The sequence below is a fragment of the Peromyscus eremicus genome, chromosome 4 (genome assembly GCF_949786415.1).
Source record: "Peromyscus eremicus chromosome 4, PerEre_H2_v1, whole genome shotgun sequence".
Lineage (NCBI taxonomy): Eukaryota > Metazoa > Chordata > Mammalia > Rodentia > Cricetidae > Peromyscus > Peromyscus eremicus.
In genome coordinates this window covers 127,762,268-127,775,355 of record NC_081419.1, presented here as the reverse complement: position 1 = coordinate 127,775,355, position 13,088 = coordinate 127,762,268, and positions in this window count along the sequence as shown.

Below are 13,088 nucleotides of genomic sequence, written 5' to 3'. Positions count from 1 at the left end.
CATAAGAGAACTCTATCTCAAAAAAATGAAGGACCAGGGAGATGGCTTGATGAGTAAAGACACTTGCTGCCAAGCCTGGCGACCTGAGTTTAACTCCTGTGTTCTACATGGTGACATGTGGGAAGAGAGAATCAGCACGTTGTCCTCTAACTGCCACATGTATGCCTTGGCATGTATGTGTGCTTGCACACACACACACACACACACACACACACACACACACACAAACACGCACATATACAATAAATAAATTAAAATGTAATAAATTTTTTTTAAAGAACATGTAAACGTGTAAGATAAATCTTAACAATACATTTTGCCTGCATGTATGTCTGTGCACCGTGTGTGTGCCTGGTACCAGCAGAAGTCAGAAGAGGGTGCTAGATCCCTTGGAACTGAAGGAGTGGATGTTGTGAGCTACCATGTGGATGCCGGAATGGAACCCTGGTCCTCTGGAAGAACACTAAGTGCTTTGTTTATTTGTCTGTTTTTCAAGACAAGGTTTCTCTGGGTAGCCCATGCTGTCCTAGAACTCACTCTGTAGACCAGGCTGGCCTCAAACTCAGAGATCCACCTGCCTCTGCCTCCCGAGTGCTGGGACTAAGGGCGTGCGCCACCAAGTGCTCTTAACCACTAAGCCTCTCCCCAGCCTCTGATTGTAATCATAAATTTTAACTTAATATTTCTAAAACCTTTTCATTGCAGCATATATTAATATAAAGGATTGATGACAGTTTTTCTTGTGTTATGTCTTCAATGCTGGCAGTGTGTTTTACTTGTATCAAGTAACACATCACAGAAGATTCCAGTAGACACTGGAAATCTAGAACTAAACACATGAGTCCAGCACCTCCTCTGGGATCCATCCTGGGGGAAGGCTCTCCATCTCTCAGCGCTTCAGGGTCTCATGGATGAGGATAAGCACAGTGGTCCAGTCCACACTGGACTTGTGACCCTGCTGCCACTCCTACCAGTACTTCCGCAGAGCACGCTTCTGCTTCCACCTGATGCTTTGCACAGTACTGCTTTTAGTGCATATAGTCACCTTGCAAGGGTGTGTCTTGATCCGTGTTTTCCAGATGTGGAAACTGAGGATCAGGGAGGAGGTAATCTGTCCCAGGTGCCGTGGCTGCTATGATATAGCCACGTCGTAATTTGAGCCATCTGCCTGATTTTGAAGCCCATGTTTTGTGTTTTCAGTGCCTTGCTTTAAACCTAGAAAACCTCAGCCATGCTTTGTAATCGTTAGTTACAGGATACGGTGTCTGAAACCAACCCAGATGCATACAGGAGCTCTTGGTGGCCTAAATGGAACTTCTTGAGGTGCTGTGTCATAGGGGGAAGTGGGCCACAGTGAACTGGAGAGTTGTGTGGCAGGCAGAATTAAAAAACAAAAACAACTCTCAGAAAAGCCTGGTCCAAAGCTACCAACCTGAGACCCTTGGTTTAGTGCGATACATTACTTATAATGTGCCCTCCCATTCTGTCTTTTTATGTGTTTGAAATGACTAGTAGAAATCTACATGAGTCACTGGAGAGCTTATAGCCTGTAGATTCTGGCTAGGCATGGAGACACACGCCTATGTTCCCAGCACCTGGGAGGCAGAGGAAAGAGGATGGGAGTTCAAGGTTATACTCTGCTACATAGCAAGTTGGAAACCAGTCTAGACCGTGTGAGGCCCTATCTCAAGAACAAACAACAAATGGATACAATCCAACTCTGATCCAGAGGTGTGGAATGGGTCCAAGAGTCTGACTGTCCTACAAGTTCCTCATGCTGGGGGTGCTGTGCTATGAGCCCCAGCCTGAGTGCTGAAGGAGTGCTGAATGGCAGGTCCAAGTATTGTTATCCTAGGTAGCTCTGGGGTAGGGGAGGTGGCTTTTGTCTGACTCCCTGCTCTCAGGGGCGGCTCAGAGCCGACCATTTGGAAGAGCTTTTTACTGGGGTTGCACTGGAGGACGAACAAGCTCAGCCTGTGGTGAGGCCGACCATTGCCAGGCAGGTTTATTTTAGCGGCTGGTGGGGAGCCCTGCCGTTCTCTCTCTGTGCACACCCGACTCCTCCAGCTGCCACTCCTGTGTCTCCCTCTCTGAGGACTCCCACCACTGGTGCTTTACCACTCTACAGCAGGCGTGAAGTTTAGGGATTAACATGCCCCTTGAGCAGCGTTAACCCAGCACCGAGAAATACCATCATAAGCAGCTCCCAGCCCTTGGAGGAGATACCCCTCCATACACTCTGGGCTGCTTGCTAGAGCTCCAAAAGGACTGGGCTCCAGGTGCCCGTGGTGAAAACTATCTCCCCCATGCCTCAGCAATTGCATCCTGGGACCACTTCAACCCATTTAAACCACTTGCACTCAAATCCTCACCTTGGGGTTTGTTATCAGGGAAACCCAAACCAAAACTGGCCACTGGTCAGCAGGCTGAGAGGCAGTATACATGCTTGTAAGGGACGAGGGCTTTGGAACTAGCATGCCCAGGCTCGAGGCCTGACCTATTAATGACGTAGCCATCTGTGCCTCTTCTGTAAAGGAGGCGGCATTGTGATAACACACACCTCGTGGTATCTGGAGGGATTAAGTGGGACACGTAAAGGGAGCATTCAATAAACATTGCTCTTATTTCCAATAGAACAAATGCAGGAGGAAGCTGGTTGTAAGAAATAAGTGTGCCCTGTGTTTAGCCTGCCCTTCTCCCCAGCCAGCCTTGGCCTCCTGCCCTGACATCCCCCCTCCTCTGCTGGGGGTGGACGGCTCCTCCACTGACTGGCTCTGCTCTCTAAGAATAGGCTTCCCTCGCAGATGGCATCTCTCTGGATCTTGCCAGAGCATCTGGTGCCTCCAACTGCACACTCCAGGGAGGAAGGCGGGGTGGTCCCCACAGAGAGGAGCAGAGCCTGTCTTCAGCAGCTTTGGGAAGAGCCCAGCTTCACTCCTTCCTAGCTGAGCCTCCATTTTTATGATCTGTATGTAGGGATTGCCAAAGGTCCATTGGCACATGGGGCCGAGCTACTGCCGTTCCTGAATGTGACTTCCTGAAACATCGTAGTAGATTGATCTGCAGTTACTGCCTGCTACATTCGTACGGAGCCTTTTGACACGCAATACTTAAAAAAAAAATCTTATTATTTAATTAACTTTCTCCCTTTGTGGGGGTCTTAGTTTTGTTTTCTTAAGACAGGGTATCATGTAGCCCAGGCTAGCCTTGAACTCAATATTCTACTGAGGCTAGTCTCAAATTCCTGATCCTTCTGCTTCCACCTCCTGAATGCTGGGATTACAGATATGCATCATCATGATTGGGATTTTTTTTTTTTGAGACAGTCTCTACAGCCAGGCTGTAACTGAGAGTTTTCCTGTGCCCCACCTGGTCTGCAGCCGCTCAGACCCAAGTAAACACACAGAGGCTTATATTAATTAAAACTGCTTGGCCATTAGCTCAGGCTAACTACTGACTAGCTCTTACATTTAAACTCAGCCCATTTCTGTTACTCTATATGTCGCCATGTGTTCCATGGCTTTACCTGTGTGCCATTACGTGCTGCTCCCTGGACAGTGTGCTGGCATCTGCTGACTCAGCCTTCCTCTTCCCAGATCAGCATTTATTAAACCAGTGTACAAAAGCATTATCCCACAGCACCAGGCTAACCTGCAACTCACTGTATAGCCTAAGATAGTCGTGGGGGTGTATTCCTGTACATTCCTGTAATCCTCACTTTTCAGTCAGGAGCCAGCACTACATGAGAGACCTTGTCTCAAAAAGTCTCTCTCTCTCTTAGTATAAAGGGGGTGCACTCATTTAATCCCAGCACTTGGGAGCCAGTGACAGGCCCATGAGTTTGGAGACCAGCCTGATCTCCACAGTAAGTTCCAGGCCGGGCAGGGCTACATAATGAGACCCTGTCTCAGACAAAACAAACCATCAAGCTGTATAACGGGGAAAAGCTGGAGCCTCTCCTATACCTGAGCTCAGTCCTGAGTACCAGGGAACCCGCTATAAGAATGCCTACCCCACTCTCTGTGTGTGCATGTATGTGCATGTGTATATGTGTGTGAGTGTGTGGAGGTCAGAGGCCTACATTAGGTGTCTACCTCAGTTGCTCTCCACTTTATTTTTGAGGTGGGGCTTCTCACTCTTAAGGAAGCTGGAGCTCAGGAGTTCAGCTAGGTTAGCTGGCCAGTGAGTTCCAGGCTTCTCCACCTCTTCTCCTTAGTGCAGGGATCACAGACACATGCTACCATGCCTGGCATTTACATGGATGCTGGAGAGCCAGACTCTGGACCTCATGCTTACATGACAAGCTCCTAACAGACTGAGCCATCCCTTTCCTGCTTTGCTCCACCCCTGGCTTCTAGCATTTTCTGAACTGCACAGCCTTCTGATGTGTCCTACGTACGGCCACTTCTCCTAGTCTATGAGTAAATCTTTATTTTGCATTTATCTTGACTCTTGACATTGATCCTCATATGTGTGTTTGGCTTCTTTCTGATCAATATTCTAGCTGGGTGGTGGGTGGCACATGCCTTTAATCCCAGCAACTGGGAATTTCTGTGAGTCTGAGGCCAGCCTGGGTTACAGAGTAAGTTCCCAGACAGCCAGGACTACACAGTGAAACTCTGTCTCGAAAACAACAACAAGAAAATATTCTCTCTAAAGTGTGCCTTTGAGGGGCTGGAGAGACAGCTCAGTGATTGAAAGCACTGGCTGCTCTTCCAGAGGACCCAGGTTGATTTGCAGCCCCCACATGACAGCACACAACTGTTACTTCAATTCCAGGGCATGCGACACCTTCTTCTGGCCCTCTCAGGTACTACATGCACATGGTATACAGATATAAAAGCAGGCATAATATCCCTGCATATAAAACACATACCCATATAAAATAAAGATTTTTTTTTTTCTATCAGGTACCATATTTGTGTCTGTGGGCCGTGTTGTCCCAGAAACCATGTTGATGTCCTTGACATGTGCTACCACCAAGGGCTATGATGTTGTCGTCCATGGCCTGTGCTGTGGCAGAGGGCCATGTTGATGTCCATGGTCTGTACTACCACAGAAGACCGTGCTGAGGTCTGTGGCCTGTGCTGAGTACACACACCATGTGGATGTCCATGGTCCCTGCTGTTACAGGAAACCACGTGGAAGTCCATGATCCACGTTCCCATTGACTGTAAAGGGCAAGGAAGCTACCTCTGCGATGGTATCGATGACTGCAGACTCACAGTTGAGAAAGAGGGACATTGAAGACTTCTGTGACAACCTTTTCTCCCCACCCCACCCCTCAAAAAAAGAAACAGCTTAGACAGAAAGCCATCCAAGAGAACTCTTAAAAACTGTGATAAGGATCTGAAGCGTAGCTGTCCACAATTGATGACTTCTGTGAGCCGTTTGGGTGGAAAAGGACACAGTTTTTGTTTTTGTTTGGTTGGTTGGTTTTGGTTCTTCGAGACAGGGTTTCTCTGTGTAACATTCCTGGCTGTCCTGGAGCTCACTTTGTAAACCAGGTTGGCCTCGAACTCATAGAGATCTGCCTGCTTTTGCTGGGATTAATGGGGTGTGCCCGCCCGGCTTTTTTTTTTTTTTTTTTTTTTTTTTTTTTTTTTTGAGACAGGATCTCACTATGTAGCCTTGGCTATCCTGGAACTCACTCTGTAGACATGGCTGGCCTTAAACTTACAGAGATCCACTTTCCTCTGCCTCCTGAGTTCTGAGATTAAAGGCATGTCACCACCATGCCCTGCAAGGACTCAGTTTTTTTTAAGGGTCTGGCCACTAGGAGTTTGACCGTGCTCCACTGAGTATATAAGCAACAGGAATTGGACTTGTTTTCTTTTCCTCCTATTTTTTTGGGGGGTGGGGGATTTAACAAGGGGGGGTTGGCAGACCTGGGAGGACTGGGAAGTGACTATGATCAGGATGCATGATGTGAAATTCCCAAATAATCAATAAAGTGTTATGTTGGAAGAATATTTTTTTCTAAATCGTATTTATTTTCCTGTATACACACACGCACATGCATAAAATTAAAAAACAATCTTTAAGTGATTCTTTGAGCCCATACCTTTACCCACCCAGCTCCACTTTCCCAGGGCCTTGGGCAGGTCTGTACTGTGATGAGTAATAGTGAACCACCCCAGATACCCTGGGCCTTACCAGAGACAGTTCCCCAAATCCAGGCTCTCAGACTTCCAAGCGAAGGGGGAGGATGACGTTAATTTGGGACCCTTCTGCTTCTCCACTCCCAGATTAGAGATCGTTAGCAAGCCCATGTGAGGGCGACGATTTGCAGACTGAGATGCCAAGAAACTGCCGGTGTCTGATGCTCTCCACTCAAGCCTTCCACATCCAGGCTCCAGGAAGGATCCTGGCAACAGCCTCTCTTTTCACATTGTTCCCTTTGACCGCTCTGTGAGTGCATTTGGTTTATAAGAAGCAGGCTTTGAACCCTCCGTTCTCCCGAACTAGAACACCGCGTTCCGCCTCCCAGAATGGAGCCCATGTCACGACAAGCTGTGGCTTCAGACCATCCTTTTCTTTGACAAATTAGATTGTATTTATAAAAAGAAAAGTTTTTTTTTTCCTCCTTCTCTTGTCTTGTTTCAGATTCCTAGGGAGAGAATGCCTTACTTCAGCCTTGAAGGGCATTTTGGAGCAAGAGTTTTGACGTTAAGCAGAGGCAGGAGAGGCCAAACACGCCCAGGCAGAGGACAAAAGAAAGCAGAGCTCTCTACTGAGTGTCTGTTGGAGAAATCTTCTAAACACAGGGGCCCTGGTTTTTTCCGCACCAGGACTCTGCTCAAGAGCTCCCGTGGAAGTCGTGACTTAGAAAGCGGACGGAGCTGCATGCAGGTCCTGGCGTGAGTACCACCATCTCTGTCCTCTTTACTCTTCCAGGCTTCTCCCTGGGGCCTGGGTGTCAGCTGAGAGTCAGGAGCAGGGCCAGGCCGCATCAGCTCTTTAGATACTTCTTTTGGAGTGCCTTTGTTTATGTCATGAATTCCTCTGGCATCTGTGGGAGTCTGTCATCCCCTCTCACAGTGTGGTTTCCAAAACCCATGCAAGCAAGTACATAGAGCCAGGGCCGACAGAGCAGGCTGGTCTCAAAACAAATAAACAAACAAACAAACAAAAAACCCAAGACACCCCCTCAAAACAAAACCACAAAACCTAACATCTAATGGAATATCAGAAAATTGTGACCTCAAAGATGTAATAAACACAAGCAGTATCTTAGATAAAGCAGCTAGTGTGACACATGGAGGCAGAGCTGTGAGTTCCTGTGTGTGTATATGCAATGCCGGGGTTTGAACCCTTGTACCTGCAAGACAAGCAGTCTACTACTTGAGCTACATCCCCAGCCCTGGAAGAGCTGTAATTTCTGTTGCCCATGTAATTTCAGCATTTAGAAGGTAAAGTAAGGTGACTCATGAGTTCACGATCATCCTCTGCTACACACAGTGAATTTGAGGCCAGTGTCTTAGATTTTTATTTCAGTGATAAAACACCATGACCAAAAGCAACTTGAGGAGGAAAGTGTTTATTTCATCTTCTAACTACTCAGGTCACTGAGAAAGTCAGGCAGGAATGAAAGGCAGAAACTGAAGGGAAGCCATGGTTTGCTCCCCCAAGCTTGCTCGGTTTGTTTTCTTATATACCCAGGACTGCCTGCCCAAGGATGGCACTGTGACCCTAATTAGTCTTATCAATAAAAATCAAGAGCCAAATATCAGGGTAATAACCTGAAAGAAGAGAAGCAAAGGAGCAGCCACTAGAGACTTCTTACCTCTTCGAATCCTCAGACAGAAAGGGGGCCGAGATCCTGTCTCCACTTGCCTTATATTCTTGTTTCTACTTCCCAATTGTGCTGGGATTAAAGGTGTGAGCCTCCCAAATGCTGGGATTAAAGGTGTGAGCCTCCACCCCCTGGCCTCTATAGTTAACTAGTGGGTAGCTCCGCCCTCTGATCTCCACGCAAGCTTTATTTGTCAGAACACAAACAAAATATCACACAACAGCACTGGCCCCTGCCAGGTCAATCATTAATCAAGAAAATGTGCCCTGTGGACACGCCCACAGACCAATCTGATGGAGGCATTGTCTCAATTGAGCTGCCTTGTCCCAGGTAACTCTAGTTTGTGTCAAGTTCACAACAAAACAAAACAAACAAACAAAACCTAACCAGGACAGCCAGTCTGGACTACATAAGGCCATCTCAAAAGCCAAATCCCAGCACTCGGGAGGCAGAGCCAGGTGGATCTCTGTGAGTTCGAGGCCAGCCTGGGCTACCAAGTGAGTTCCAGGAAAGGCGCAAAACTACACAGAGAAACCCTGTCTCGGAAAAAAAAAAAAAAAAAAAAGCCAAAACCCAAACCGAGGGACTTAGTGGTTAAGAGCTTGTACTGCTCTTGCAGAGGACTTGAGTTCGATTCCCAGCACCACACCTGATGCCATGAGCATCTGCACACACAGGCACACCTTCCCTCAGACATATACAAAATTAAAAATAAAATATTGTGGGGGCTGGGTGTCATGGCACACACCTTTAATTGCAGCATTTGGTGAGTGGGAGGGCCTGTGAATTCAAGGCCAGCTTGGTCTTCATAGTGAGTTCCAGGATAGCCAGAGCTCTGTAGAGAGACCTTATCTCAAAGACAAAAGAAAAGTAAAATAAAATAATTCTTTTTGGGTCAGGAGTGTAGCCCAGTGGTACAGAACTTGTCACTTGCTTAACCAGTTGTGACTTATGAATATTATTTTATTAAATTTTAAATATTTTATTATTATGATATCCTTTTATTATTTTAGTTTATTATCATTTTGATGGGATTTTGAGATGAGCTCTCATTATGTAAACCTGATTGATCTAAAATTCACTGTATTAGACCAGACTCCCTGAATTCAGACATCCCCCTCTTCTGCCTCCCAAATGCTGGGTTATAGCTGAACACAATATACCCTCCTCTTCCTCCTCCTCCTCTTCCTCCTTCTCTTCCTCCTTTTCATTAAATAACAAAATCTAGCTGGTTGCTGCCACACATATCTATAAATTCAGGATTCAGAACTAAAGAGATAGCTCAGCAGTTAGGAGCATGTATTGCTCTTGCAGAGGACCCAAGTTCAGTTCCCAGCACCCACATCAGGTGATTCACAAACACCTATAACTCCAGCTCCAGAGGATTTGATGCTTCTGACTTCTATGGCCACCTGCATTCACATGCACATACCTCCCCCAACACTTATACACATAATTAAAAATAATAAATCACCAGGCATGGAAGTGGCAGCCTACCTTTAGGAAGGTAGATCTCCACGAGTTCGAGTCCAGCCTGGACTACATAGCAAGTTCCAGTCCAGCCAAAGTTACATGAGACACTGTCTCAAAAAACACAAATACAAAACAAAACAAACCAGGCAGTGGTGGTGCACTCAGGGAGGCAGAGGCAGGTGGATCTCTGTGAGTTCCAGGCCAGCCTGGTCTACAGAGCAAGTTCTAGGACAGTCAGGGCTATACAGAGAAACCTGTTTCAAAAAAACAAAACAAAAACCAAAAAAAGCAAACAGAACAAAATGAAATAAACAAACAAAATCTTTTAAAATGTATATATAACCCCAGGACCTCAAGGTGAGGCAGGAGGATCACAAATTCAAGGCCAGAGCATGCCAGTAGCAAGAGCCTATCTCTTTTTCTAGGTGTTTTTTTTTTTTTTTTTTGAGACAGGGTTTCTCTGTGTAACAGCCCTGGCTGTCCTGGAACTTATGTAGACCAGGCTCGCCTCAAACTCACAGTGATCCACTGAGATCAGAGGTGTGCGCAACCATTGCCCCTCGCAAGATCCTGTCTCAAAAAACAAAAACAACCAGTAAACTAGAAAGGAATAAAAGAGAAAAAAAGCCCAGGCACATGCTTGTAATGCCAACACTCAGGAGTTGGAGACCACATACTTGGGGCTAGCCTGGAAGACATACTGAGTTACAGACCTGGACTACATAGTGAGACCCTTTCTTAACAACAGCAAAAATCCAAACCAAAAATAAAAAAAACTTCTATGACTTAAAGGTATGGCGAGCCTAACCTGGATCCCTGCAGTAAGCATGACATGCTTAGGGAAAGCACCCGGCTTCTGCGAGGGCCTGCCTGCCAGGGTGATGTGAGTTACCTTTGGGAAAGGCTTTTCTACCTTTGCATGAACAACCACACACAGGAGCTCAGGGGGCCAGCAAGAAGCCCTGTGGTCCAGGGTGTCCTGGACCAGGCTTAGGTGGCCGCAGCTCGTGAAGGAAGAGTGGGATCTGGGGTGTCCTTGGAGAATGGCACAGTGCTTAGGAAGGGTGGGAGAGAGGAGGGTGTAGTGACTAACCTCCATGTCTCTCTGCTTTGGGGTTTGCCTCCAGCCAAAAGATAGGCCCTGGACCTAGTGCCCCCGCCCATTCCTCGTCAATCCTCTCCTGCCCTTCATGGCCCTTCTGAGGCCAGCCGCCTACCAGGCCCCTGGCATGCCAGGCTTCGCAGCTGGCCCTGATTGTCATTGCTCCCCAGGGAGTCATGGGAACACACTCCCCCTGCCCTCTTCACCCCCCTCTTCCCAGACAAGGCCAGGCCCTAACAATGCCCCCTCAGCCAGCCAGTGGCCTGGACACAATGCCCCTGTTTCGGTTCATTGCCAGCCCCGGGAGGCCTGCTGGGTTTCCTGGCCTGTTTGGCATATATATAACTCTGGCTTCCAGAGGAGATTTTTTTTTATTATTATTATTATTTAAAAATGGTATGTGGGCGGGGGTGGGATGGGGGCTGGAGGGCTCTGGCTTTTCCTCTGAATATCTTAATATATTCTAAAATGTCTTTCTCTCCCAGTGCTCTGCCCTCCCCACTCTGCTCCATAGCCGTAATTGTCATTCGTCTATGAACCTGGGGTCCCGCAGGTGTCGGCTACAAAGAGAAAGAAAAGATGGTTGCCCCATCGTGGCCAGCTTCTGCTGATGCCGAAGGCCATGTGGTAACCTGAGGGCTCACGGCATGGCAAGCGCTGGCCCTGCGCGTATGTGTGCAAGGGACGGAGGCCGGAGTCTTGCATAGGGTGAGCGTGGGTTCTCCCGCTGATATCATCTCCAGCCCTACCTGGCATTTGCTCTAAATTGTAGCTCACTCCCTCTAAGAAGCCATTCCAGATCTAAGATACATCATTATTTTGATTCCCTAAAAAGGGAAAGAGGGGCTGGAGGTGTAGCTGGGGGGCAGGGCACTGCCTAGCGTGCGGCATGCACGGGGTTTCCTATTCTCAGCACCAGAAAGAGAGGAGAGGAGGGTGGGAGTATTGGGGGGGGGGCGAGAGTATTAGAGAGAGTAGGAGAGAGAAAGGAGGAGGGGCGATAAAGAATTTCAGAGATGTTAAAATATGAAAACGTTTCAGGACCCAGGTATGGTGTGCCCATCTACAATCCTAGCACTTAAGAGGGAGAGACCAGAGAATCAGGAGTTCAAGGTCATCCTCAGCTACATGAAACCCTTTGTCTCTCTGCTGTCCCTCTGGGGAAGGTCCAGGATCAGTGGAATAGGGGCTTGTCTCAGTGCCACACTCCAGTGTCCTCCAAACATAATTCCCCCTCCCTGTCTCTGGGCCTGGCTGGGACTCACAGGGGTTGACAGGTAGGACGGGATTATTTTAACAACTCTCCTGTTCTTCAGGTGAACAGAAGTAATTTTTCTTTTTCTTTGTGGAAACTTCAAAATGAGAAAGTAGAGAGACTGCCTCAGTCTCCATCGAGTGTGTGTGTGTGTGTGTGTGTGTGTGTGTGTGTGTGTGTGCATACATGAGTGGGTGCTTGAGTTGAGGTCTCATACAGCCCATGCTGATCTTGAATTCACCATGTAGCTAATACTGGCTTTGACCTCCTGATCTTTCTGCCTCAGTCTCTCACGAACTGGGATTATAGGTGTGCACCATGTTGCACACTTCCATTGGAAGTGGCTCATCTCCATTTTGTACACCGATATCTATATATTTATCTGTTTCCAGAAAGAGCCTCTCTCTGTAGCCTTGGTTGGCCTGGAACCCATTATGTAGACAAAACTGGCCTTGAATTTGTAGAGATTCTTCTGCCGATACCTCCTGAGTGCTGCCATGACACCCATCGAGAATATATTTTTAACATTTATTTTTATGGTAGGGATGTGTATGTGAGGTTAACATTCTCTTCTTCCTTGATAGGGATTCTAGGGATCCCTCTGATAACTGAACTCAAGTCTTTGTCAGCAGGCCATGTCACTGGCCTTATCTCCATTCTTTCATTATTTTTGATGGTTTTTTTTAAAGGTTTATTTATTTTATTTTATGTATATAAATATTTTGATACCCTGTCTCAAAATTTTTATTTTATTTGTGTGTGGGTGTGTGTGGGGGTGTCCATGGAGGGCTGGATCTCCTAGAACTGGAGTTACAGAGGGCTGTGAGTGGACCTAAGTAGGTGCTGAGAACCAAGCTCAGGTCCTCTGGAAGAGTAGTACATACTCATTTTGTTTGGTGTGGTTTGGTTTGGTTTTTTTAAGACAGGGTTTCTCTGTGTAGCCCTGGCTGTCCTGGAACTCACTCTGCATTCCAGGCTGGCCTCAAACTCAGAGATCTGCCTGCTTCTGCCTCCCAAGTGTTAGGATTAAAGGCTCACACCCTCTAAGCACATTAGGTACTGTTCGAAGGATCCGGCAGCTCGTTCACTACAGCAACAGCCCTATCAGACAAACATTATTATTATTGTCATTATTTTATTACCCCTGTTGACAGATGAAGAATCAGAGCCGTTGGCTCTGAGAATCTCCTACCTTATCCATGTGCCCTGGTCAGGGCAAGCATGAAGTCACTCTGTATGGTTTTCCCTCTCTCCTTGGAGAGGCATGATCCTCAGAAGTTTATCCCACTGAACACATGGGCTGACTGACGGCCAGAGCTGCACAGTGACCGACCCCAGGAATGTCCACTTCCTCTGTACCCCCATATCTGTGTCTTATCCTTCATGACCTGCCAAGGAGAGAAGCTGTGCTGGAACCAGTCAGTGCCCATGCAGTATCATTTCAGTAGTATTGTGACATTTAC